This window comes from Coregonus lavaretus (genome assembly GCF_964263955.1).
Source record: "Coregonus lavaretus genome assembly, chromosome: 2".
NCBI classification, from domain to species: Eukaryota; Metazoa; Chordata; class Actinopteri; order Salmoniformes; family Salmonidae; genus Coregonus; species Coregonus lavaretus.
In genome coordinates, this window is record NC_139989.1 from 45,661,574 (window position 1) to 45,687,515 (window position 25,942).

The following is a 25,942-nucleotide window of genomic DNA, read 5'->3' on the forward strand; positions in this document are numbered from 1 at the left end:
CACAGCATTAGAGACAAAAAAACGATACCAAAAATACCCCAAAAAAACATCCCAGCTCATCCTCCTTTTAGCCTCTCTTTTCATTCAGATGAAGATTAACAAAATTATAATTTAAGTAGGGCTGAGACAACCAAACAATTGTATATGTTTAAGTGCCCATGATGCTGTGCTTGCTATAATGTGTTATTTCCGGTAAACATGTGTCCATTTTAATCAATTAAAACAAAATGATAAACACAAAATCATAATTAACAGAAGATAAAAATGTAAAATGCTGCCAAAAGGGTATACCATTACAATCCTCAGTCACTGTAGATAAAATTGTTGATAAAATTATGAATAATTTGTAATGAGCAGCTAAAATTTGGGACAGCTAAAACCAAGATGAATGTATTGTTTTTATAAAGAAAATGTGATAATGTGATAAAGTATGTCCGTGTACTAACAAGCCAGTGATTATGGATGTAAATGCAAGTGGTTAAAGGAGCGCAGTGTCCCTTCAATGCTAAACGCGTAAAGGTTTGAGTCTTTTCATCGATTCCTCGGAATTCTATCACCCTGGAATAATCTGTTTACCAGCGATTCCATGCGCTCCTCACACACAAAAATGGGAACTGGGAAAACTAGGGCCCTGAAAACGGGCCAAGCTAGGCTGTTTGAGATCCCTGCACCCTTTGCATATTAAAAACGCCACTGTGTCAATGACACTGTTCTGTCATGAGTGACTCGCTGACGCTCAAACTTTATTGGTGCATTTATTCAAATGACAACAGCATATTAAACTTTCCATTGAGAGCGTTCACGGGGTGTTTTTCACACGAGATGAATGTGGCCCCCGTCGCGCCGGTTCTCAGTATTTCTCTGTCGGCCCGGGTTACAGACCCATGCCAGAACATTGGAGGAACACAGTTCTGTTCTTCTTCCAGAAATCTGCAGTTCAGTTTGTTTATCGGCCAAGGAAAAGAGCAGATATTTTTTCCTGTAAAACTCATGGTTCTTTTTAAAATAATTTTAACGTCAGTCGCTTTTCCTTCATCACCCTGTATCTGAGAGACAAACACTCTTGGCCAAACATGACGTACCCAGACTTAAAGGATCGACATGACAGTGTGGTCCCATCCACACTCTCTGTGTCTGGGCACAGGGACAGACAGTATGAGACAGAATGGTGCAACAGCAGAATCAGAAAACATAGGACCAACGCCCATCCACAACCCCCAAACCTTCCCAGGCCTGCCTTCATAATAGACAAAGACCAAGAAGTAAAGGGCTGTATTTTTTGGGGAAATAAAATACTGCGTCATATTTGGCAACTTCATATTCATTTGAAAAATCTGATAATACCATTATTATCTCCTTTTAAACTCAGGATATTGTGCAAACCAGATTAAATCTGTACGATAGATAAGCGTGACAGGGTGTTAAGTCTTAAGACTGTCTCCAAGGCTCTCACTCTCTTTGTTCATTTCGGTTAAAGCATTCTCTCTGTTCTCTGCCGTGGTCTGCGAGATGGAGAGTCTGGGAGATGGAGATGGGTTCGTTGTTCCGGCGGGTCAGCGCCACAGTTCACCGCACCGTGGAGCTGGCATAGGTCAGCGACCAAACAACGCACATCCCTGGACAAGATCTCTCCTAGCATGGCGGACAGATTAGGGGTGTACTAAGAAACATATTTCTATCATAACAGAACAGTAATGAGAGCCGTATGAGAGGGAGCCCGCTCCAAACATGACTAATACTGGAACAGCGGCGATTCATCAGACTGACAAATATGGAACACACTGCACAAAAACATGAACTTTTCCCATCGCGCCGTGACCTGAGCTGGGCCTTGGCAGGGCCTGGCTGGCTGAGCCGTGCTTTATTCAAAATCTGATCAAAGATGAGCTCAGCCCGTTCTTCCTCCACATCCCTGAACCATTATCATCAACAGCATCAGGAATTACCTCAGGACAACCAGTCCTGGGTGACTGACTCTCACAGGTTAAATGCAATTGCATTACGTTAGGTGAACAGCCAGGTATTTGTCTAAAATACTTTTGATAAGGGGCCTTGCAGCTGTGGAGCTGCAGTGTAAGCTGCTTTGATCAGTAATAGCTAGCCCTCACTGCCCCCCCCACAAGGCCTAAGTCTATAATTGGACAAAAGCACTACTGCAGAGGAGGAGAGGAGTCTCCTATCACTCATACTGCAGGGGAAAAACCTGCAGCTGGCGACGGTGACATCAGTCGGCAGGAGAACTGTAGCACACCGATGGCTCAGATGCACTGATAAGGCCTGGACTCTGATAGCTTCCGAAAGACACAGACACCCTGGGATAGGGAGCTAAGAATAAAACAGTAACGTTGCCACTCCAAAGGTCAGAATGGAACCACTCACTGTTCCCCCTCTCTCCCCTACACTCAGTGAACTTTTAACCCCATCTCCTTCAGAGGCTCTACTGGTTCATACTTTTTAAGATGGTACTTTTCATTCTTGCAGTGTACAGTGGAGGGAGCGTGGGCTGCTGTTGAGGCGTTACGGTGGTGAAGCTTATGGGCAGGAGAACCAAGCGGAGCCTATGGCTGTCCTATGCCGTCTCTGTAGAAGCGAGGAGGCCTTGTCTGTCTCACACTGAAAGGCTTGTACATTTGCCAACAAGGGCAACAGACCCAGATTTTAAAACACTTTCTATCTGTGACAGGAGTGTGGACAGAGATGCAGGGGAAAACAATTTCAATAAAAGGTAACAATAACCAATGATTTATAATGGAATAAAACCCTTTTCCAAAAACCATAAATATACAATACAGATTTGTATGTACAGATGCACAAAGCCAACCCACTGGGCAAAAACTGGTTGAATCGACGTTGGTTCCACATCATGTCAACCAAAATATTCTATGTGATGACGTTGAATCAACATGGAAAACTGATTGCATTTGCAAAAAGTCATCAACGTAAGGGAATTTCAGATTTTTTTTTACCCATCTTTTAACCTAAATCCAATGACACTGTGATAAAAAAAATTACGTTGAATTCACGTTAGTTGACAACTCAACCAAATGTAAATCAAAACTAGATGTTGAACTGACGTCTGTGCGCAGTGGGAAGTGAGGGAATACTATATAACATTTTGCTGAATTGCAGCAACCATTTAAGTTTCAGAAAATAAATTAATCTTGACATAAGTAAAGACACACACACACACACACACACACACACACACACACACACAAACACACTGAAGGGTAAAACAGTAATGGGATGACTGGTGAATACTGGCACAGGGTAAAAGGGCTAAGCTCTAAGGGGCGGCTTCACAGAGAGCTAATCTGAGCCTGGGTTAGCGGCAGCACATTGTGAAACAGGAAGACGAGCTCACAGAGGCCCAGCTAACTGACGCTGAGTTACACACTGTGCTGAAAAGAACACGGCATGGGGTTCTCTGTCACAGAGGCCTGCAGCACCACGGTGCCAAGGAGCATAATTAGGCCTCTGTAACCGTACGCTTGCCTGGTGTAAGACAATACGTTTCTTTAACCTTATGCTAATGGTAAACCGACGCAGGAGAAGGTTCTAGCTACGTGAGGGTGCTGGCTGGGGATATGTCCTCAGTGCCTTCAGCCCATACCTGAGTCAATCTACTAACTGCACCCTCAGCATACCTGACTACACTTTTCACTTGAGTGATTAATTGCTAACAGACAATAGGAAACACAAAAAAAACTAATGGAAGATTAATTTCAGCACGATCACAGTGGAATGTTCAGTAATTGAAAATGACGAATGCCAAAAGCAAAATCTTCAAACAGCAGATGTATTGTCAGACAGAAATTTCAAGACCCAAAACTATTTAATGCAGTCCTCATTGCTTTTCTCATTATCAAAGTCATGGAATAGAAAAGGATAAATTAAATTGTGTAATCAGAGACAGGTTCAAATATATTATTGAAAAAAATAAATTATTATTATTATTATTTAAGATAATGTACTAAACAAAGTGTGGCATTATTTTAGTGATACCCAAGACAAGCTATCTGTACAGCTAACATATAATAAACGACAAATTCATCTTTAAAATTCTGCTGAACATTTAACCTCCGACATGGGGGGCTCTGTGTATCCACCAGATTAAGAGAAAGGTCAAGTTCAATATATACTATACATTTCCTTGACACTGGGTCTCCTCTATTTCAACATTACATTTTCCATTCCAAAGTAAGTATCCACATTTTCCATACAAGTAACTGATGAAAAAGGACTGCTTATAGAGTATCATATAAAGTTTGTTCAGGAAACACCTGTGTTGAATTTGGACAAATAAAAAAGTGCACAAACAAACTAAACCAAACTGAGGAGCTAATATAGAGAAGGGTTGTCTCTGTATGCAGTGTGCATGTGCGTGTGTGTGTGTGTGTGTGTGTTTGCATTAGTGTGTGGGCTATAAGAGTGTGTGTGCGAGAGTGTACGTGTGCGTGAGAGAACGGGAGCGAGTGTGTGTTGGCGAAGAGACTGCAGCAGGGCTGACTGTGAGGTGGGCTGTGGTGCCAGAGAGAGTAGAGCGCGGGAGGCTGAGGCTGGAGAAGGGGCAGCTCTCCCTGCCTCAGTCGCCTGCCTCCCAAACAACCTGGGACTGGGCCAGCTGTCACCACGCTCTTCAGCCCGCCACACACACACACACACGGCCCACAGACACACGGCAGACTGCTACTGACACACACACACACACACACACACCACACACACACACACCACACACACACAGCCTTAAAGACACTCATTTATAGCCAGACAATTATTGCGCACATTAGCACACGCAGAGACAAACACATTTGCAGATGTGTTTGTTTACAGACAACACACCCCTAAAACATGCATATGTGAATTCAGACAAATTTGCACACAAGCACCTGAACAAATTTACCAGCACAGACTTTATCTCTGGATAGGCACACATTTAAAGACACATGCACAACTCAAAAACAACACACAAACTAAATGGTGTGTCAGTGGTGTCAAATGTGTTCTGTAATGTTCATAAGGCGTTACATTTGGAGGCAATTCTCTTTATTTATCACAGGCTAGCACTTGGTCTGGTGGTGCACGGGGAGGGGCAGGGTTTGGCAAGGCTTAGGGTTTGGCTGCAAAAGGCCTTACAAACTGACCTGTGTGTGTGTGTGTGTGTGTGTGTGTGTGTGTGTGTGTGTGTGTGTGTGTGTGTGTGTGTGTGTGTGTGTGTGTGTGTGTGTGTGTGTGTGTGTGTTGTGTGTGTGTGTGTGTGTGTGTGTGTGTGTGTGTGTGTGTGTGTGTGTGTGTGTGTGTGCGTGAGACAGACAGAAAACGTGGTAAGGTGTTCACCCACTGACCTGGTGAGTGGACGAAGTAGGCCAGGTAGAGGTCGAGCTCCTTGACGGACACGCCGATGTGGTGAGGCTGGACGCACAGGCCGTGGTTGGAGCACTGGGGCGACTTGACCAGCCGCTCTCCGTCCGTGCTCTCCAGGGGGCTGCCCTTGAACAGGATGACCATCACCAGGTCCAGCCGCCACACCTTGTCGGCCTGGCGCAGGCAGTCGATACGGCGGATCTTGCCCTTCTGGTCGGGGTTGGAGAGAACACAGCAGGGGGGCTTCTTGCCCGTGATGGTGAGCACAAAGTCCTCACGGAACTCGGGCCGGATGTCCTTGCGGAGCTTGGCTAGCAGCCGCGACGCCCACTTCTGCTTGATCTCGGGCTTCTCACCCAGCAGCTCGTCCTTCACTGCGCGTTCTTCATCCTTTGTCATCCTCTTCTCGTGCTTCTTGAAGTACTTGCGTTTGCGGGCCTGCAGGTTGAACCAGGTGTAGGAGAAGGCACGGACATGGGGGAGAAGGGCCTCGATGAAGGGATGAAATTCATCCTAACGGAGGGAGAGAGAGACAGAGAGAGAGAGGGTGCTCTGTTATTTTCATGCTGTATGGTGCCAGCAGCTGAAGATCCGTTATTGAAGATAGAAGAGCGATGAGGCAATTTACAGACATTTTCCCCCCAAATAATTCCTGTTTTTATAGAATGTTAATGCACTGCCAACAGAGGGGATACAGTTCAGAAACTACTAACTAAGACAGGGCTAGCATTACCAACAATACCACTAACTGACATAATAATAATAATAATAATAATAATAATAATAATAATAATAATAATAATAATAATAATAATGTAATAATAATAATAATAATAATAATAATATTCATCATCATCATCATAATAATATCCAAAATGTAATAATACTGTAGGTAGATACAATTATATTGCAAATAGTAAATTACTGGTACCGTCCTTCTTACAAAAAAATATAATCTGAAAGCACTTTTAAAACCTACATTAAACTGTAATAACAGATTAATTCAAATTTAAAAGAAAAGAGATTTAAAAAATTCAAGCCAAGGCGAGCAAAACATTATTATTTTTACATCCACTGTAAAGGAGAATTTATTCAGCTATACCATAATACCTTCACTACACATCGCTCAGCGACAATGCCTAGATCTCGCCATAGTGTTCCTGTGCCAGGGTTGCCACACACCAGTCGTTCACCGCCAATCTTTGCCGCCACAAGACCACTGTTACAATGTGCTGCTAAAAGATCTGCCATACCATTTCCTATCTCTCCTGCTGCCATGCAAAAGAAGTCTACCCAGACTCACATTTCAGCAACAAATTGAAAGCGGACAGAAATCACCACAAAAACACACTGCAAGAGGAAGACAGACGGACTGGTAGTTACCATTTTGCACTCTCATCATAAATTTGGCACAACGTTCAAAATATCTCCCACACCACTTTTTTTCCCGCACTCCCAAATGTACAGCAAGTGCTGGTTTGGCTGGGCGTAATAAATGTGCAGATGAAAAAACTTGAGGGTAAAAAATATAATTAGCAGAAGATCTCAGGAATCTCCAGTTATCCACAGTAAGCAGTGGAACAAAGTTAAACAAAACAAGATACCCCTCGGATGTTCTGGGGGTCACAGCGTAATGCTGCAAAGGTTCACTGGTTAAATCTGGGACAGAAAGACAAAATACCCAAATTTAAAGAGAAGAAAACTACTATTGAGAAATAATGGAAATATGGTAAAAATAGAAATGGTGAATGGTATTTAAGAAAAAAAGTATCTAAATATAAAAACTGGAATAGACACACTTAAAATAAACACTCTTCTTTTGCGCTTCCCCCCCCCCCCCAAAAAAAAAAGAAGGAAATAAAGCACAAAAAAATCCTTGGCAAAGCGTAATTGGTAGTGGTGTTTGTTCAGATCTGTAGGCCCCGCGTAAGACTCAGAGACACACACACAGGCGGGGGGGCTGGGGAGTGCAGAGCACAGAATAGGAAAAAAAGGAGAGAACCGAATCAATGTTGGACGAGCGCGTACGACCGCTGGCAAAGCCGAGTGCTGCTTATTTTTTCCCCTTTTCTCTCCAACTCTCTCTCTTTCTCTCTCTGTTTCTCGCTCGCCGTCTCTCGTCCTTCCCTAACCATTGCTTGAGCCTTTGCCAACACGAGTAGGGCCCACCTATTTGGCAACAAGATGCCTGTAGCCCAGCCAATACGTTAGCTTCAAGAGCTGAAAGGGAGGGAAACGAGAAAGGAGGGGGGGGTTAGTGGCAAAGAGAGGGAGAGAGCCGGAGACAGCGCGAGAGAGGGAGAGCGGGAGAGAAAGAGTGTACGCAGTCCTGTCCGACAGTGCACAATTTGCCAAATCGACAAGTTCCTATCTGACACATAGGCAAAGTTCAGGGGACATGTATTTCTCGTGCACCAATCCTAGCTACCCTCAGTCTGCTTCCATCTCCAGTATGGCCGCCATTGCCTCATCTCACTACCCCCCTACCCCCACCCTCTCTCTCTTTCTGCTTGCGTAACGCCACCTTGGCACAGGATGGCAAGAGAAAACACACAGCTCCAAAATCCCACCAGACCCCACAACCGGCAGCTGGTCTTGGATTTACCACAGGAACAAAGAGGGGGAAACAAACCCTGAGAGAAGATGCATCAATGTATCGCTGGGTGCTTTAAAACCAAAGCATATACAGTACACTGCATGTCTATTACAGCGGGTAAAAGGAGGAACACCAACATATCGAATAGGCAATCGAGAAATACAATTGTGGGAAATGTGTACTGTTCCGGTACAACTGTCGCTATGGCGCTTTCAGCCCAATCTCATCAACACCAGTCCAAAAACAGGAGAGTCTGCAGATAAATCACTGTTTTATTTCTCAAAAGCCTCCTATGGCTGTGTCGTCCATGTTTGTGACTAATAATGAGTGCATTGCCTCCATGATGCATCTCTTTCTTCTACAACTGCTGGACAGTTTGCAGAGGCATCTGTAAGGGTCTGCATAAGTGGATGTGTTATTGTTCCTTGGATGGAGTTTGCAGGGTTTGTAATCGCTGCAAAATGGAAGAAGATGATGCAAAACACATTTGTATTAGTGCACACTCACACTGTACTACCGATATAATCTAATCTCTAGTTAATATGCTGCAGTATCATGCACTATTTCATGCTCCCTTCTAGAGATACATTTCTGCTTAATCTTAGAACGATGAAGACAGCATCACCCCAGCATTTAGTAGTTGTCTTCAAGATGGTCTGGCTCACACCCATCAACTGTCACGATGCACAATAAAGGACAATATATCCCTGGGTTCATTTTCTGATCAATTTCTGTTGCTTTCTCTGATACCCATTGTCGCAGAACACGATGAGCATCTAACAAAAGACAGACAAAACTGACATTCAAATAAGATTAACATCTCAATTGAAGATACACATACTTTGTAGGGTGAGTGTGCATGTGTGTGTGTGTCTGTGAGTGTGTGTGTGAGAGAGAGAGAGCGAGACAGAGAGAGAGAGAGAGAGAGAGAGAGAGAGAGAGAGAGAGAGAGAGAGAGAGAGAGAGAGAGAGAGAGAGAGGGACAGAGAGAGAGTGATGAGCAAATGTACCTGAGTACGTGCATAAAATACAAAGACTCACACACCAAAAAAAAAAAAAGGATATTGATACAGGGAGAACAAAGATGAGACACTATCTAGAAAACAAGACAATAATAGTTTGGGCCTTCATGAAAGAAAGAAAGGAGTGGTTTCCAGTATAGGGACCTAAGCATAGTAGGCTATCTGTGTGGAGGTTAAGAATTTATAGAGGCTACCACTGGGCAACGCTTTGTGGTTCACAGTCCTTGCAAGCGCAAAGATTTAGTTAAAACCATCCTATGAAGCACTACAGCAGATACAATTGAATCATGCAAATATCACACATTCAAAACTGTGATGTGGTTTTAAAGGTACAATGCAGCCGTTTTTATCTCAACATTATATCATTTCTGGGGAACAATTAAGTACATTACTGTGATTGTTTTAAATTAAAATTGTAAAAAATTAACAAAAATAGCTTCTTAGCAAAGAGGAATTTCTCATGCAGGAATTTTGCTAGGACTGTCTGGGAGTGGTCTGAGTTGGGAGGGGAAGACTGAAATTGGCAGAGAGGTTTGGAACTGTCTTCCCACTGGGCACACACTGGATGACTCAACATTGCTGCCACGCCATTTGAATGAAATTATGTTGAACCAACGTGGAATAGACATTGAATTATTGGTTTATTAACTAATTTACCACCTGGTGATGTCACCAGGCAGGCCAAAACTCCATCCCACCAAAACGGGCTGAAATCTTTTCAAACAGCTCTCACACTTATCATTATTTTAACAATTTCACAGTATTATTCCACATAGTGTGGAAATATATATAAAACACAGAAGAATCACACGTTTTAACTGCACTGGGCCTTTAAGGTGCACAACCTTTATTGTCAGCAGTGCTCTGTTTCAATGATGATCTCCTACCTACCCACATACAACAACAAATGAACCCTCAGTAATTAGCTACATTTCTTTCCTACATATCTTCAGTATCTACATCTCTTGTTTTGTTATTCAATAATCATTCCTGTCAGCCAGCCACTGCTCCCAATGCATTTCTCTCTTTTGTAGCTGAATTTAGAAAACTGCAGCCTACCTCACCTTTCTCTAAAAAATAAGCAGACTGTTAAACTCATGGGTACACGGGTACCCTAGCAATGGCTGCTAGTCCTGACTTGAATGAGAACTGCCATATATAGATTATATTTCTATGGTTGGTTGCGGCTGTAGGTTTGCCTTTTGCAAATTTCAAAATACAATTGCAGGAAAAATTTAGTTTGGAAAGCAAATACCTACTGCTGAAAATAGAAGAGTAATCTGTCTGTAGAACCAATAGAAACAATTTTTTCCTATTATATATATATATATATATATATATTTCCTCCTATTGTTTGTTTGAATTCAAGACCAGATTGATTTCAGTTTGTCAGTGGTATTTGTGTGGTTGAAACTACCACAACACAAAAACCCCATCACTGGTTAGAGAACAACCTGCAGAACACAGTCAGCTACATTTTGGAATGTTGTATTTTGATATGGGGATCACCAAAACATAAAGAGAAATGCAACACTGTTTTGTCAATCATTCATTGATTATCACGTTGAAATTAATTGCGCGAGAGGGGGGAGATGAGGTTGCATGCAGGGGTTGGAACAGGTTCAGGGACTAGAACCGCAAACCGGAAAATAATGCAATTTTTCGAGGAACAGAATCAGTACCATGAACGAAAGTGACCTTTACTGTTCCAAAACAGAACCGTTATTGCATGGGAACTGGTTAATAACATTATTTTATGTTCCGGGCATTTTCTTCCAGTCCCACAAAAAATTAAGCAAATCGCCTATGCAAAGCACCTGTCACTCGTATTCCAGTGTCTGCCTGCCAGCTGAAAATCTTTGCCAGTGTGTGTGTGTAGGACCCTCTCCCTCCGAAGCATAGTCTAGTAGCCTACTGACATCGCAAGCGTGATTCAGAAATTAGGGAGAGATTTTTAATTAGAGAAGAATGGATTAACCTTTTCAATGCTAGTTAAGGACACTATAGTTATCACTTTTCACATTGGATTTATTAACTACAAAAAGGTAAGACGTTTTTATTCTGGTGCCGCTCTGCACACACAAGCTTGTTAGCTAGCTAGCGAGCTGATCCAACATTAAGCCAACTTTCTGAAGTTCAAAGACATTCAAAGTTCCTCCATAGAAGCTGCTCCTCCATAGGTATAATTCTGTGGGCCTAATTCAGATAATGCATGTTATAACAACAAGATGCCCAGCGCTTCAAGTCAAGCCTCCCCTCCACCCACTCTCGCTCTCTCCCCACCTGCAAAATTTCAGTCGCATCTCCCGCCCTATACTCATCTGTCCAATGCATGTAAATAGCTTGCCCGCTCCATAGCAAGCTGCTCTATTCGCACTGATTGGTGAAGTAATTTTATGTCGAGCTAAATGTTTTTAAAAAACACGAATTCAGAGGTTTAAAAAATCAAATCAAATCAAATTGTATTGGCCACATGCGCCGAATACAACAGGTGCAGACATTACAGTGAAATGCTTACTTACAGCCCTTAACCAACAGTGCATTTATTTTTTTATAAAAAAGTAAAATAAAACAACAACAAAAAAGTGTTGAGAAAAAAAGAGCAGAAGTAAAATAAAATAACAGTAGGGAGGCTATATATACAGGGGGGTACCGGTGCAGAGTCAATGTGCGGGGGCACCGGCTAGTTGAGGTAGTTGTAATATGTACATGTGGGTAGAGTTAAAGTGACTATGCATTAATAATTAACAGAGTAGCAGCAGCGTAAAAAGATGGGGTGGGGGGGCAGTGCAAATAGTCCGGGTAGGCATGATTAGCTGTTCAGGAGTCTTATGGCTTGAGGGTAGAAGCTGTTGAGAAGTATTTTGGACCTAGACTTGGCACTCCGGTACCGCTTGCCGTGCGGTAGCAGAGAGAAAAGTCTATGACTAGGGTGGCTGGAGTCTTTGACAATTTTGAGGGCCTTCCTCTGACACCGCCTGGTATAGAGGTCCTGGATGGCAGGAAGCTTGGCCCCAGTGATGTACTGGGCCGTACGCACTACCCTCTGAGGCCAAGCAGTTGCCATACCAGGCGGTGATGCAACCAGTCAGGATGCTCTCGATGGTGCAGCTGTAGACTTTTTTGAGGATCTGAGGACCCATGGCGAATCTTTTCAGTCTCATGAGGGGGAATAGGCTTTGTCGTGCCCTCTTCACGACTGTCTTGGTGTGTTTGGACCATGATAGTTCGTTGGTGATGTGGACACCAAGGAACTTGAAGCACTCAACCTGTTCCACTACAGCCCCGTCGATGAGAATGGGGGCGTGCTCAGTCCTCTTTTTTTTCCTGTAGTCCACAATCATCTCCTTTGTCTTGGTCACGTTGAGGGAGAGGTTGTTATCCTGGCACCACACGGCCAGGTCTCTGACCTCCTCCCTATAGGCTGTCTCATCGTTGTCGGTGATCAGGCCTACCACTGTTGTGTCGTCGGCAAACTTAATGATGGTGTTGGAGTCGTGCCTGGCCATGCAGTCATGGGTGAACACGGAGTACAGGAGAGGACTGAGCACGCACCCCTGAGGGGCCCCCGTGTTGAGGATCAGTGTGGCAGATGTGTTGTTACCTACCCTTACCACCTGGGGGCGGCCCGTCAGGAAGTCCAGGATCCAGTTGCAGAGGGAAGTGTTTAGTCCCAGGATCCTTAGCTTAGTGATGAGCTTTGAGGGCACTATGGTGTTGAATGCTGAGCTGTAGTCAATGAATAGCATTCTCACGTAGGTGTTCCTCTTGTCCAGGTGGGAAAGGGCAGTGTGGAGTGCAATAGAGATTGCATCATCTGTGGATCTGTTGGGGCGGTATGCAAATTGGAGTGGGTCTAGGGTTTCTGGGATAATGGTGTTGATGTGAGCCATGACCAGCCTTTCAAAGCACTTCATGGCTACAGACGTCAGTGCTACGGGTCGGTAGTCATTTAGGCAGGTTATCTTAGTGTCCTTGGGCACGGGGACTATGGTGGTCTGCTTGAAACATGTTGGTATTACAGACTCAGTCAGGGACATGTTGAAAATGTCAGTGAAGACACTTGCCAGTTGGTCAGCACATGCTCGGAGTACACGTCCAGGTAATCCGTCTGGCCCCCCAAAAAAAGGAACAGAAAGGAAAAATAAAGAAAAAAAGAAAAGAAAAAAAAGAAAGGAACAGAAAGGAACAAAATAAACCATTCCTTTTTTGGGGTTGGAACCGGTTCAGAACTTTATTTAGCTGGTTGGAACAGTGGAACGGAACGCAAAAAATAATGGTTCTGTTCAGAATGAAACCATTGGGAAATAATTTTGGTTCCAACCTCTGGTTGCACGTCCTGTTAAAACTAACACAGCTCAAAAACCACACAGAATCTGGGAATAATACGTACATCACTGGTTAGAAGACAATTTGTAGAAGACAGCTAGATAGGCCTAAATTTTGAGTTGTTGCATTTTGATTCAAGAGGGTCGCCAACGTGGTAAGTGTAACGCAACACTTTTTTTGTTAATCACTTCCATCGATATCACGCTGAAATCAATAGAATTGGGTCAAATGTTGGGATGTAGCGATGTTTAAACGAACACTATTCAAAGGCCACACTGAAACGTGGAATAACCTATACATGTTTGGTTAGATTAGAACTTGTAGAAGGCTTATAGCTATATTTTGCAATGGCAGATGTTGATTTTGTGAGGTTGCCTTCATCAAAAAGGGAACAAAACACTTCTGTTAGTAAACTTCAACGAATCACGACCCTCCATAGGATATCAACAGTGACAACGATTGGCTGCTATTTAAGTGATAGTTTGACTGTCAAATCAGTGTATTGGTGTGTGACCAGCGACTTTTATAAAAAGACTGCCCTGAATTATCGGTGCCATTTGAGAAAGAAAATGATAGACCTGCGTTCTAAGTCCTGCGGCCCTAGTGCATACAAAATTAACAGTACAAAACCAAAGATATTGATCTGTTTTATGCAATTGATCTTGTCTCATCGTGTTGACTATAAACTTTTATACTAACATCACCAATCTGAGGTAAAAAGGATGTGTAATTCCCCCCAATTCCATGTGGTCAAAACGTCAGCTTCTGTAATGTAGTAACACATACTGTCCACATCATGGAAAGTGGCGTAGTATACATTAATTAAATTAATTAATTAGATATGGCAAAATAATTAAATAGCTTAATTTAACAGATAGGCAAAATAATTTAATATCTTAATTTAACAGTCTATGGATATCAATAGTTGTCTTTTTTTAAAAGCGAAATGTGTTATCATACAGACATTTTCGTTAATTGACATGATTGGCCTGCATTTATTTACTCACTCAAAGAACTTCTAAATGGCTCCTCTCTAGGCTACCTGCTGAATTGCTTGAGCTAGCCCTGCAATTTGTATCGCTATTTTCACTAACATGTGGTCTTGCATTTTGGCACTGCGGGAAAAATTTCCCTCTTCCAATTTGGAATGAAATGTAGGCCTTAAGTTATTTCCTCCAACCAGTGTCTCAAATGGATACCTTTGTGTCTCTCGTCTCATTTATTTGCCTTCATTTTCAACAACACGTCTGGACTGAAAGGGAGCCGAAATATGCTGCGCTCACGCTCTCATCCAATGAAGACTTGACCGGAACTGCACCTGCTGCTCGTGACTGTTCGTAAAAGACCGCGAAAAACACTAGGCCTACAGACCAGCCAGTGCGAACTCCAACTAACAACACCACGATGCTTTGTGTTACTACAAGCAGACAGACCATGCTATGATGTAGGCCAAATACCACTATAGTGATTTCACAGATTCACAGTAGACATTTAAAAATATGATGAACTAGCCTATTGAAAAACATTTCAAACGCCTTAAATGTAGTGAAGTTAAGACTTCGGCCAAGACAATTAAACATGCTGCCACTGTTTTTTCCTCATGTGGCACTTACAATATTAATGCTTCAAGAGTGAAGACATCATCGTAGGAGTCTGCCAAGAGGACGATGGAAATGAAGGAGCTGGAAAGACTGGTTGGCATTCCAGCAAGCGAGCCATTTGTGCCACTTTGTCACGTCAGTAAAATCCAGTTTCAATTAATAATAGCAGAATAAACCCAAGCACCTACAAATAAATGCAGCTAAAAATCCAAACTGACAGGCTAAAATCTCAATTTTACAATACAATTCGTTGTATAATATGTATAGGCCTTGCCTAGGCTGTATAGAAAGTGATTAATTCACGGATGGAAAATCTCTTGAATGGACAAACTCATTAGTAAACTATCTTTACCCCTGTAATTGTTGGGAATAATGTATGCAAATACTTCAGTGTGCTTATAGGCCAGTTGAAATGCGTTTATTTGTTAATTCAGGAGAATATTGATTGGGATATGTGCCCTTTCATGGGAAAGCATGAAAGGGCACATGTAGCTCAGTTGGTAGAGCATGGGGCTTGCAACGCCAGGGTTGTGGGTTCGATTCCCACGGGGGGCCAGTATGAAGAAAAAAAAGAAAAAAAACATGTATGCACTAACTGTAAGTCGCTCTGGATAAGAGCGTCTGCTAAATGACTAAAATGTAAATGTAAAAAAAAAAGCAATTGCCTATATATATTTAGGCCTATTCAAAACCATGACATAAAACATGTTAATCAATAGCAAATGTAGCCCATTAACCTACTGAAATACGTTAGTTCCAAGTTGTGCGAATATAATATTTTAGCATAGAGGCGAATAGTCTGCACTCACATGGCACTTGTTATAGGCAACTCTACCTGTGGTGCCCCATACAAGTTAAACGTGCAACTTATACAAAAATAAAGTGTATTCAATTAAACAATGTGTATTATATTAACAGAACAGAAAATGTTCAACGTGACTACATCCATGGAGAAACACTTTTGGCCTTTTATTTCTCGATTATTTTCGCGTCTGGATGACAGAAGGAGACCTGGCAAGTGCAAATTAACACAGAAGGTCTACACGAGGCTATATGCAAAATCAGGAAAACTGTGGATAAATTAGACTGCTGTATAAATTAGGGTACATTTTTTAAATTAAAAAAACATATGCCTAGTTTTATTTCAGACAGAATATAGGCTTTCTACATGGATTGGCAGTTTCTATGCTGTTTTAGTTAGGTCAGGACTATGTGTCAGTTTTTCAAATTTCTTGTCAATTTTTTTCCATACATCAGTGGGCCTACTTTGGATAAGTGTTCCAAAATGTAATCCAGAAAGTTGTTGCAAAGTTTGTTACTTGTACATTTCACTTATTTTGAGGAACGCCAGCACCTGTTTGCTACTGGTCACTTTAATAATGGAACACTGGTCACTTTAATAATGTTTACATACTGTTTTACTCATTTCATATGTATATACTGTATTCTACTGTATTCTAGCCAATGCCACTCCGACATTGCTGGTCCTAATATTTATACATTTCTAAATTCCATTCTTTTACTTTTAGATTTGTGTGTATTGTGAATGGTTAGATAATACTGCACTGTTGGAGCTAGGAACACAGGCATTTCGCAACACCCGCAATAATATCAGCTAAATATGTGTATGCGACCAATAACATTTGATTTGATTTGATTTTGATAAGGAAATTCATAAGTATAAATGCTTAGGAAATGTATGTATGTCTAGGCTAAGTGTGCAACTTTCGTTGATATGAAAATATTCAGCAAATTCACTGGCAGAGAAAAACCTTTAGGTTTAGGGAGATATGGAGGTGTGAAATCATTTGTTGTAAAATAATTAAAAGAGTCCTTATGTTTTCAACAAATATTTTCGATTTTGATTGCATCATACAGTGGGAAATTGAAAAGATATAGGCTAATAATCGAAAAACCAACAACCACCTTTAAAATCCCAGAATGTGTTCCTTTATAGCCTAACTAAAATATTTCACCAATTGATTTTTAATTGATCTAATTTATACTCATATCACTTTTCAACATCTAAACCTTTTTTTTCGTTGTTACCTTCAAATCCGCAATTTTTAATGAGTTAAGCATAATCTATGGTGACAAAATATTAACAATAACAGAACTTCAATAAAAATGTAAATGAAGCCTACACCAAGACAGCAATGAAACGTTCTATGAAAACGATTGGGCAATGAGTGCACACAGCACAACGTTTAGACAACTACAGTAAAATAAACCTTTGCTAATTTACACGCTTGACAACCATCCATTTTTCTTTTAAAACATTTAGTAGGCCTACTTGGATGCCATTTGTGTGCCAAGGATACATAAGGGGTTTTATTCGTTGGCTTTAGGGAAATATGGACAGCGATGTCAGGGGGTCATTTGTTCCACTGAGCGTGCGAGTCCCTGTACACAGAGCAGAGGTGAGCACAAAAGGTTTGGAGCGTAGCCTATTCTCTAAGTTTTTCTCTCACAACGTGAGAGTGGTGTGGAGAGATCTCCAATGAATACCTCTGCTACTTTAGAGATGGCCATTAGCAGAGTAGACGACGGGGAGGGACTCTACATTTAAAGCATTTACAGAAGGGGCAGGTAGCCTATCAGTGATCCTGCGTTAGTGACATGTGAATAATACAAATTCATAAAGGTAATCATACAATGAAATTATACAGTGTATCTGTGTTTCCAATAGCAATATTGGACTCATTATCCCATATTTTAAATGGACACTTGACTAAGGTCAAGGCCAAAAAAGATATGTGGTGGCTCATACTTCAGGCAGGCCCATCCCACTGGGCACAGACATCAGTTCAACGTCTAGTTTTAAAATTAAATTTGTTTGAGTACGTGAATTCACTATTAAATCAACAAAAACTATAGGTTAAAAGTTGGGTTAAAAAAATACGAAATTCCCTTACGTTGATTCGTATTTGGAAATCCAATCAGTTTTCCACGTTGATTCAACATCATCACATTGAACTAATTACTTTATTGAAATGACGTGGAAACAACGTTGATTCAACCAGATTTTGCCCAGTGGGATAGGTCTATTTAGCAGATTAAAGGAAATCGACTGCAATCTCTATAAAACATAGTGGTGAAAATGCAATCATCAACCTTCTGTTACTGTGGTCTATGCAATAATTTCACAATAGCCTTGCTTAAAATAAATAGGCTCTCCAAGGAGAATTGTGTCTGATGAGGGAGTGTCAGACCATAAAATACGGCCCAATATGCATTTTTATATGACATTTCTAAATAATTTTCACAAATGTACAATTCAACTGAATACATGGACAACATTAGGCTATAGGTCTATATTCTGATAATAGATGCATTGCAGTATTACAAACGTTTTACAACGGAATATACTTTTCTAGGATCAAAAATGTCTCAGAAATGTTTTTGGCAAATAGAACAATCTGAAATGTTTCTGACCATACAAACAACAACTTAGTCTTCCGTCCATTAACCACGGTAGAAAGATATCTGAGCAGCACAGGCTTCATTCTCATCTCATTAGACCAATTATGCCACGGTCTGTCTGGATAACCTGAGAGCCTGTCTCTTCATTAGAGAGATGTGGGCCTGGTGTGGCTCACTGCTGTCCTCCCTGACCAGCTGAGTGTCCCTGACCCTAGATGCTGGCAGACCCTGACCCTGCTGGGCCACACAGAGGAGAGGAGGTGGGGCGGGCGGCAGTGGAGGCTTAGTCAGCCAGGGCCAGGCAGGCACATGCAGCAGCTCCTGGGTGAGTGAGAGATACATGGCCGCAGGGGGGTGCCATGCCAGCCCAGGCACGTAGGCATGCCAGTGTGCTAACACACCATCACTTCAGGGACATCCAAATGATATGCACAGACTCGTGCAAATATGTACATGTAACATAAGTAGCAAGTAAGTAAGCCTTGTCAGAGCCAGAACGGCCCATAGGGCCGTTACGTACATGTAACATATAGACCCTAAACGACCAACACATCCACAGACAAGAACGTCATATACACAAAGTGGCATATACACTCAAGTTACCATTCATACAGGCTTTACCATTCACAGAGGGTAGCAGGTGTGTGTCCTTGACTGGCTTCTGCCATAGGTAAGCGTGTCAGTTTGGTCTGCCCCTTCCCCTGTTGGCATGACCTCCTTGGGTTCAGTCTCTACACGGCTCTGAGGGTGCAGGTGAGTCAGGGACAAAGGCTGCATGTGCCAACACTGGCACACTGACGTCAGTCAGCACGTTCTCCTACGCACCCACACCCCTACTTTCCTATTGCTCTCCTCTGAAGGCCTGTCAATCCTCTGTTTTAAAACATTAATCTCTGTAAGTACCGGTGCCATCCATTCACCTTCCAATGCCTCACTATCAGTTACTGCATTTCGGTTATAATGTATTGAGGACATAGGCTAGAGCTCTACTGAGCCCCCCATTTACCTCCTGTGTTTTTCATTGTGATTAGTGCAGGCTACAGGGTGAGTACAGTGCCAGCCTGGTAACTCTCCATTGTAATCAGCGTAATCATTTCTGTTAATCATTAAAACCAGAAAGATAAGGAGAGTGAAAATTCAACTTAAAGGGAAAAAAGCACAACCCTCCCCACAATCTTACTCTCTCTGTGGGCAAGCAAGTGATGTGTAAAGATCTTTGAAGCTCAGCGCTAGCGTTCGTTGTAATTATCTCAGTTTACAAACCAGCGCATTACTATGTGTGAAAAATCTGCAAGCAATTTGTGGTGGCTGCGTGCTCACAGGCCCGGGGTTGGCAGGGGAGCCATCAGAGGGAGGCACGCACAGCACATTCCAGCCCCACGCAGGGTTGTCACCTCACAGCCACGCCACGCCGCTGCAGGGGCTAGTAGTACCACCACCTCTCCTCTCCCCAGCCCACTCCACAGTACCACTGACATCTATATCACACTGCACTACCACATAGTTGACTGGAGTACTCATGAAGCGGTGTTAGATATCGAGGTCTGGTTCCAATAGACTCCCCAGAAGATTTATCTTGAGCTTTAAAGAACAAATCAAGCCAAGGATCATTAAGCAAACAGCACCGGCCTGAATTAACATTAAAACGTTTTGGTGTGCCATATCAAGACCTGAAACCTTTCTGAAAACATTGAGATCCAGGTGAACCCAATGATCTAAACCATTTTGTTTTTGTAATAGTGTACAGAGATATCAAATTGATATTATTCTGCCTCCAGTTATAACACAGGCTGAAACTTGTTCGTGTTCCTGAGAAACGATGGGATATTATTGATAGGGTGTGCAGGAAGATATTCCAAATTATTTGACTCAACATTAGAGCAAATTTAGCAATACATGAGTATGTTTACATAGAGAACAATACTGATGATGGCTAATGATGTCATACTAGTGCGTAGGCCCTTTAAAACAGGTGAGACACCTACTGTACCGAGGGCATGGCATATCACCACCAGGTCTGGCTTTATGACGGGGGCAGTAATAGCACTTGAGGCTTCCACTTGAACCTCATCACATGCCCTCTCCCCTCCTCTCCCGTTCCTCCTCTTCCTCCCAGCCCCATGCCACTGTCTAGAAAGAATGTTCTGTTGAATAGGGAAACCACCGCCCTGCTTTCAGTGACGGTGCTGGCGGCTCGCCGTGCTGTGACAGGCTGGCTGACTCTGCACCAAACAACATGTTTATCTCCTCAGGGAGCCGTCGATGGGCGCAGCTACCCAGCCGCTGTCGACCTCCATTAAAAAACACTGAACCTCTGGAGGACATGATTACACTAAAGGAAGGACTGTTTAGCAATCAGTTCTGGAGTTGTGAATTGAAATTGAAGTGTATTCATCACAGAAAATAATGGCCACAATTCCATTCACCAATTAAATCTCAATTAATCAATCTCCTTAAACCCTGGTAACAATCCTTCAAACGATGGTCTACGAGGCTAAAATATATGGCTAATGACGATTTACTTGGCAGCTAACTGAATATGTCCTTCACAAGAAGCAATGTTGTTTTCAAAGATTGAACGTTTTTTTTGACATGATAGGGCCTGATTTAATTCATAGCACATTGCCTAGTCTGTTATCTCTATGGCCCAATTCAAGTAGTTGGGAGAACTTAGATTTTTATGAGCATTGTGACTCATTCCTGAGCTCAGAGATCTCAACACGTGCCACAGTCTAAAATGAACCCACTACATGTCATTTTGATTCAGAATTTCAACACATGAAAAGAGGGATCTCACGTTCATGTGTTAACTTGCTGCTTAACTAAGCTGAAAGGCTTTATTCCACTTTCAAACAGTGCAGAATAAGAAATCAAAGGGATGTCTAGTAATTAAAAAACACATATGCCCCAAGAGTACAGTATGACGCATCATCACAGTCTCCATCGTAACCACAGGCTTTATGGGTAACAAGCTAGTCATACCCAGGGCCAGAAATAACAAGCCCATGCTAGATAATCGTCCCTTTCACTCTCTACTACTATGACATCATCAGCAGTGCGGCCAGTGCGGCTGCAGCATTCTGACTCTGGGGCCCTCTCTGATTGAGCCAGACCCGTGGACTGTTGTCTGTGGGGGTGGAGCTCACTTTGGACTGGGTGTGTTTTGATTGGAGGGCAGGGAGAGGCCACCAGCAAATGGCTCGGTCCCCTTGTCCATTTTGTGGTCCATTTGTTTTGAGGATATATCTTTGCCTATGCAGTAAATTAGCATTTAGTATTGCATTGGCTAGGTATCGGTAAGGCAGTAGAACTGTCTGGACCAGGGTCTGCTGAGAACCCATGGAGGATAATACAGGTTACTAATGTGCTTTAGGGTTAGGAAGAGTTAGCATTTTACAAGCCACTCTAAATTGCAAGATGTACTGATTACATATAAATATAGACTGAGAAACATGTGAGGAGACAATCATGGCCTGCACAAAAAACTCACACATGCACTCACAGGGAAGCACACTACTCTTGCAGAGTGTTGAACGCTTTGCAATCAAAGAAATAAAGGGGCAATCTAGCACACAATCAAACTAGAGATTTACCCAGCTCTCCTGCCAACAGCCAGCACCCTCCTCTTTCTGAACAAGGGATGCACTATTGACTACATTTCCCCCCTCTCGCTCCCTCTCTCTCTGTCTTTCTCCATCTCTCATTTTTTTCTCTCTCTTCAGTCTTCCCTCTGCCAGTCGGCGAGGCGTGATGCCAACCCTTTCCACAGCCGGGCACACTGCCCTGTCCTTTATGCAAATGATTTGCAGCCATCCCAAACTCACAACCCCCAATGTCTCACCCTCCATGTCTGTGCCTTTCTCTCCCCCCTCTGTCTCTATCTTGCTACCATTCACTCTCACATGAGGAAACTGAGAACCAGCAATTATACTTTTGCCTCTGAGTCCTCCATGAGGCCGGCTGATCTGCAGTCAGTCACACCTGCACGGTTCTTGAGTAAGGCCAAAACACGCTGTACTTTGTTTTACTACCGCTGAGGGCAAATTACACAAATGGGAGTATGTTTAATAGAGGTGCGGCTCATGGACACTCCTGTAGGTATGTCTGTAATAGGTCTGATAAAGGACTGCCTCGGCTGGCAGATGTGCTGCTAAGACAGAGAAAGAGAGAAAGTGTGTGTGTGTGAGAGAGAGAGAGCGTCAGAGAGAGAGTCAGAGAGAGAGAGCGAGAGAGAGAGACAGAGAGAGAGACAGAGAGAGAGCGAGAGAGAGTGTGAGAGGGAGATGGGTTAAAAGGGAGGAGAGACAGAGGGAGGGAAGAGATGAAAATGAGTCCTGTGATGATATTAAATAGAGCCGCTTCACATAACCCACAGGTACCATTATCTAGCAGCCATTGATGTGATAATGACTCAATTCCCTTTCATCATCCAGGGGAAAGTATAGAAGGTATTTTAATAGACAAGACAGGTACTTGTTTGTTTCTTGTTTCATAGATGTAAAAAAAGAACTAAAATAATGTTCTCTTTGAGTTTCAAGAAAGTGCATTAATTCGATTAACATTCAAGCATAATGTCTATATATCTGAAATAAAAATGATAACTGTGTAATAATAGTATTATTGTCATCATTGTCATTGTTGCGGTGAACCAAACATGAGATTAGAAACACAGACGTGCTTCATGGTTAGTCCCAGTGACAGACAGGTAGACAGAGAGGGTTAATCAACCAGTAGAGAGACTGAAGGAAGAGGCTCCTTCATGTCAGCCAAGTTAAGCTTCCTCTGCTGCCGTCCCCTCTAGGGCGGAAAGGCGTTGAGGAGGCCGACAATGAGGGCCGGGGTCCACACACGCCGGACACAGCCCCACACAGCACAGGAAAGCAACTCAGGCTAACACAAACACTCACAGAGACACACCACTGTCTTGTCTCCTTGTGTGGCCTGTTCATACAGTAGGTCTGGGTAAGAGCGTCTGCTAAATGACTAAAATGTAAATGTAAATGTCTATATGGACATACTGTATAGGCGCTCACTGTCTCAGTGCATACCCCTTATATTTACATTAACCAACTGACAACAAAGAAAACTTAAGTGAAAAAGCTAATGTTACTAAACTGAATTTGTGTGGGGCTGAACTAATATACAGATGAATTGTATTCATGCCAATGTCAACAAAATATATCATCATAAAGTCTTCTGGTCAATGAACGTGAATATGATGACTCATTTATTCTGTGTTTATAAGCCTGTGCCACATAATAGAAGGAAAAGCCCCAGATAACCAAATGCAAAGACTTCTTTAAGCAGACTGAGTTAGTAATAAACATTGAGAAAAAAAAGCTATCCAATGGTAAACTTGCCTTGTTTCATACAATGGCAGCTCCTGAGTCTGCATAAACAAATAAATAAAACAAGTTAAATAGGAGGTGGTTGATGTTCTGGGGAGTGAGAGACATGAACACTGTTTTCCTGTTGGTAAACGTTACTGCACACATCCCTTTCCCTTCTTCCTGTAGAGACTTCCTTGTGTTCAATTACTGTCATAAAGTTTCAGCAACCTTCCAGTGCTAGTAAATGATGGAGGTGATGAAAGACAAAGAGGGAACAATGTTATTTGTTTTGCCCTAGCCTGCTCTGCAGAAAAGTTGCACCTGAAAGACACGTTTCGGTTTACATTTACATTTTAGTCATTAACAGACGCTCTTATCCAGAGCGACTTACAGTTAGTGAGTGCATACATTTTTCATACTGGCCCCCCGTGGGAAACGAACCCACAACCCTGGCGTTGCAAGCGCCATGCTCTACCAACTGAGCTACAGGGAACTACGGTTCTGGGTGCCTTTACAGTGTCTGTCTGCCCGTATCAACAAGAGCATGATAACAGTGATATCCTGAATAATCTCCAGCTCAAACACATTATGGGCAGAGGACAAGAGGTCAGATATGTTAAAATGACCTCAATCAAAACTCCAATTAGTTTTACTAGGCGTAGTACAGAAAGTCCTCCTCATTCTCAATATCAGCTGATCATAAGAGATTATGGAGCAGACTCCAAATAAAAAAAGCATTTATACTCCAATATCAAGATAGTTTGTAATTAAACTATCAAACTAAACCCAATCCTAGACCAATGAAAAACAGACCGTCTGTGTGGTGGAGGGAAATGAATGAGGCCTTTTCTTTAAGAGTGGAGATCAGAGCTCCTAACTCTGGGATTTTGTGCTGTTGCCTTTCTCCCCCTGGAGGGAGTAATTAGGTTATGGAAGACAACTGCAGCATTGTTTTAAAAGTGGAGGGATTGTACCGGCCAAAGTCCCACCATCGACATGCTTCTTTCTCTCTCTCACAACAAAAAATGTCAAATGGATTCGGAGGAGGCAGACATCTTTTTGGGGGCTGTTTTTGGTTGGAGTTGGGTTGGGTTCCGTCTCTTTGTGCAGAGCCACCGTTAGGGACGGCATCCCATGTATCCACTGATTTGGCAACAGAAATAGTTCCTAACTAGTGTAATATGGTTATGATGCGTTCACATTCCTTCCAGTCCCCTAGGAAATACAATACGCCTATATCGTCTGTTTTAATCACACTCCGCTTCCAAGGAAAGTAAGAGCAGAATACAACCAGCCATGGCTATAAAGACTCTTTCTCAAATATACATAGGGCTCAGTTACAGTAAATACGCACCGTGTTGATTGATGGGGGAAAAAATGGAACAAATCACATTAGTTAAAAGAATGGCTTGGAGCACTAACCGACCTACTGTATTGCCCAAACACAGACTCTCTTCTCCTTGATTGTTTTTATTTTGAGCAGTTGCTGCTGCAAATTTCTTAGATTTTCAAGAGGAATGGATGCACATTTCCCTTGAATGCTCATTGAAACATATACATTAATCACTCAGGCTCAAACATGTTCTATGCACATGTAACGGCGTTAAAAGAACGCTCACTCCACGGCTAGCTTGAAATGTCACAGAAGGAGCCATCAAATCGGTACCTTTTGAATGGTTCAACCCGTTGGAACGTTGTCAAGGAGGGCGGTCACGTGTGCTGCGAAGCAGAGGACCGCTGGTTCGAGCCCAGTATGGGGCAGTCAGACAGTGGAGGAAGCTAAGCTGACCCCCGTTACACAGCCAAACATACACAGACATGTCTTTTGGCCGGGAGCTCTTCCATCTAGTCTTAAAGATGATGACCATAAAACGGTAACTTAAAACCCCACTATAATGTACACCTAAGCCATTCCTACTCACATTCATCATACATTTCAGTAGCATGACTGGGACATACAGGGAATTGTGGTCCGCACAAGAGTCCTAACTCCAAGTCGGGAACTATCCTTATTTGGGTAATGGAAAAGACATGACATGACAAAGGAAAACAAACGTGTAGGGATTTGATGTAGATATTCAACACCATTGGATGGTCCATCATGTCTAGACTCGACAGTCCCCATAACATGCTGCAGATGGCAAAAAGTAACTTAACTGATGACGATAATGATATGTGTTTGGGTTTTACAAGGTTATTCTCAAGACATCCTTTGAAAAGACTGACATAAACTTGACACTTTAGACCGGGGTTGTAGTTTTTTCCTCACTCTCT

The 25,942-nt window shown here is 42.5% G+C and overlaps 1 pseudogene across 1 annotated transcript in view; it reads right to left on the reverse strand.

Moving 5' to 3' along the window:
- Positions 1–25,942, reverse strand: part of LOC311139233 (nuclear factor 1 X-type-like) — an 88,573-nt pseudogene that overhangs the window by 36,902 nt on the left and 25,729 nt on the right. The window contains exon 4 of the transcript XR_014615224.1: positions 5,349–5,880. The product of XR_014615224.1 is annotated as a nuclear factor 1 X-type-like (transcript). The remainder of the gene's footprint in view (positions 1–5,348; positions 5,881–25,942) is intronic.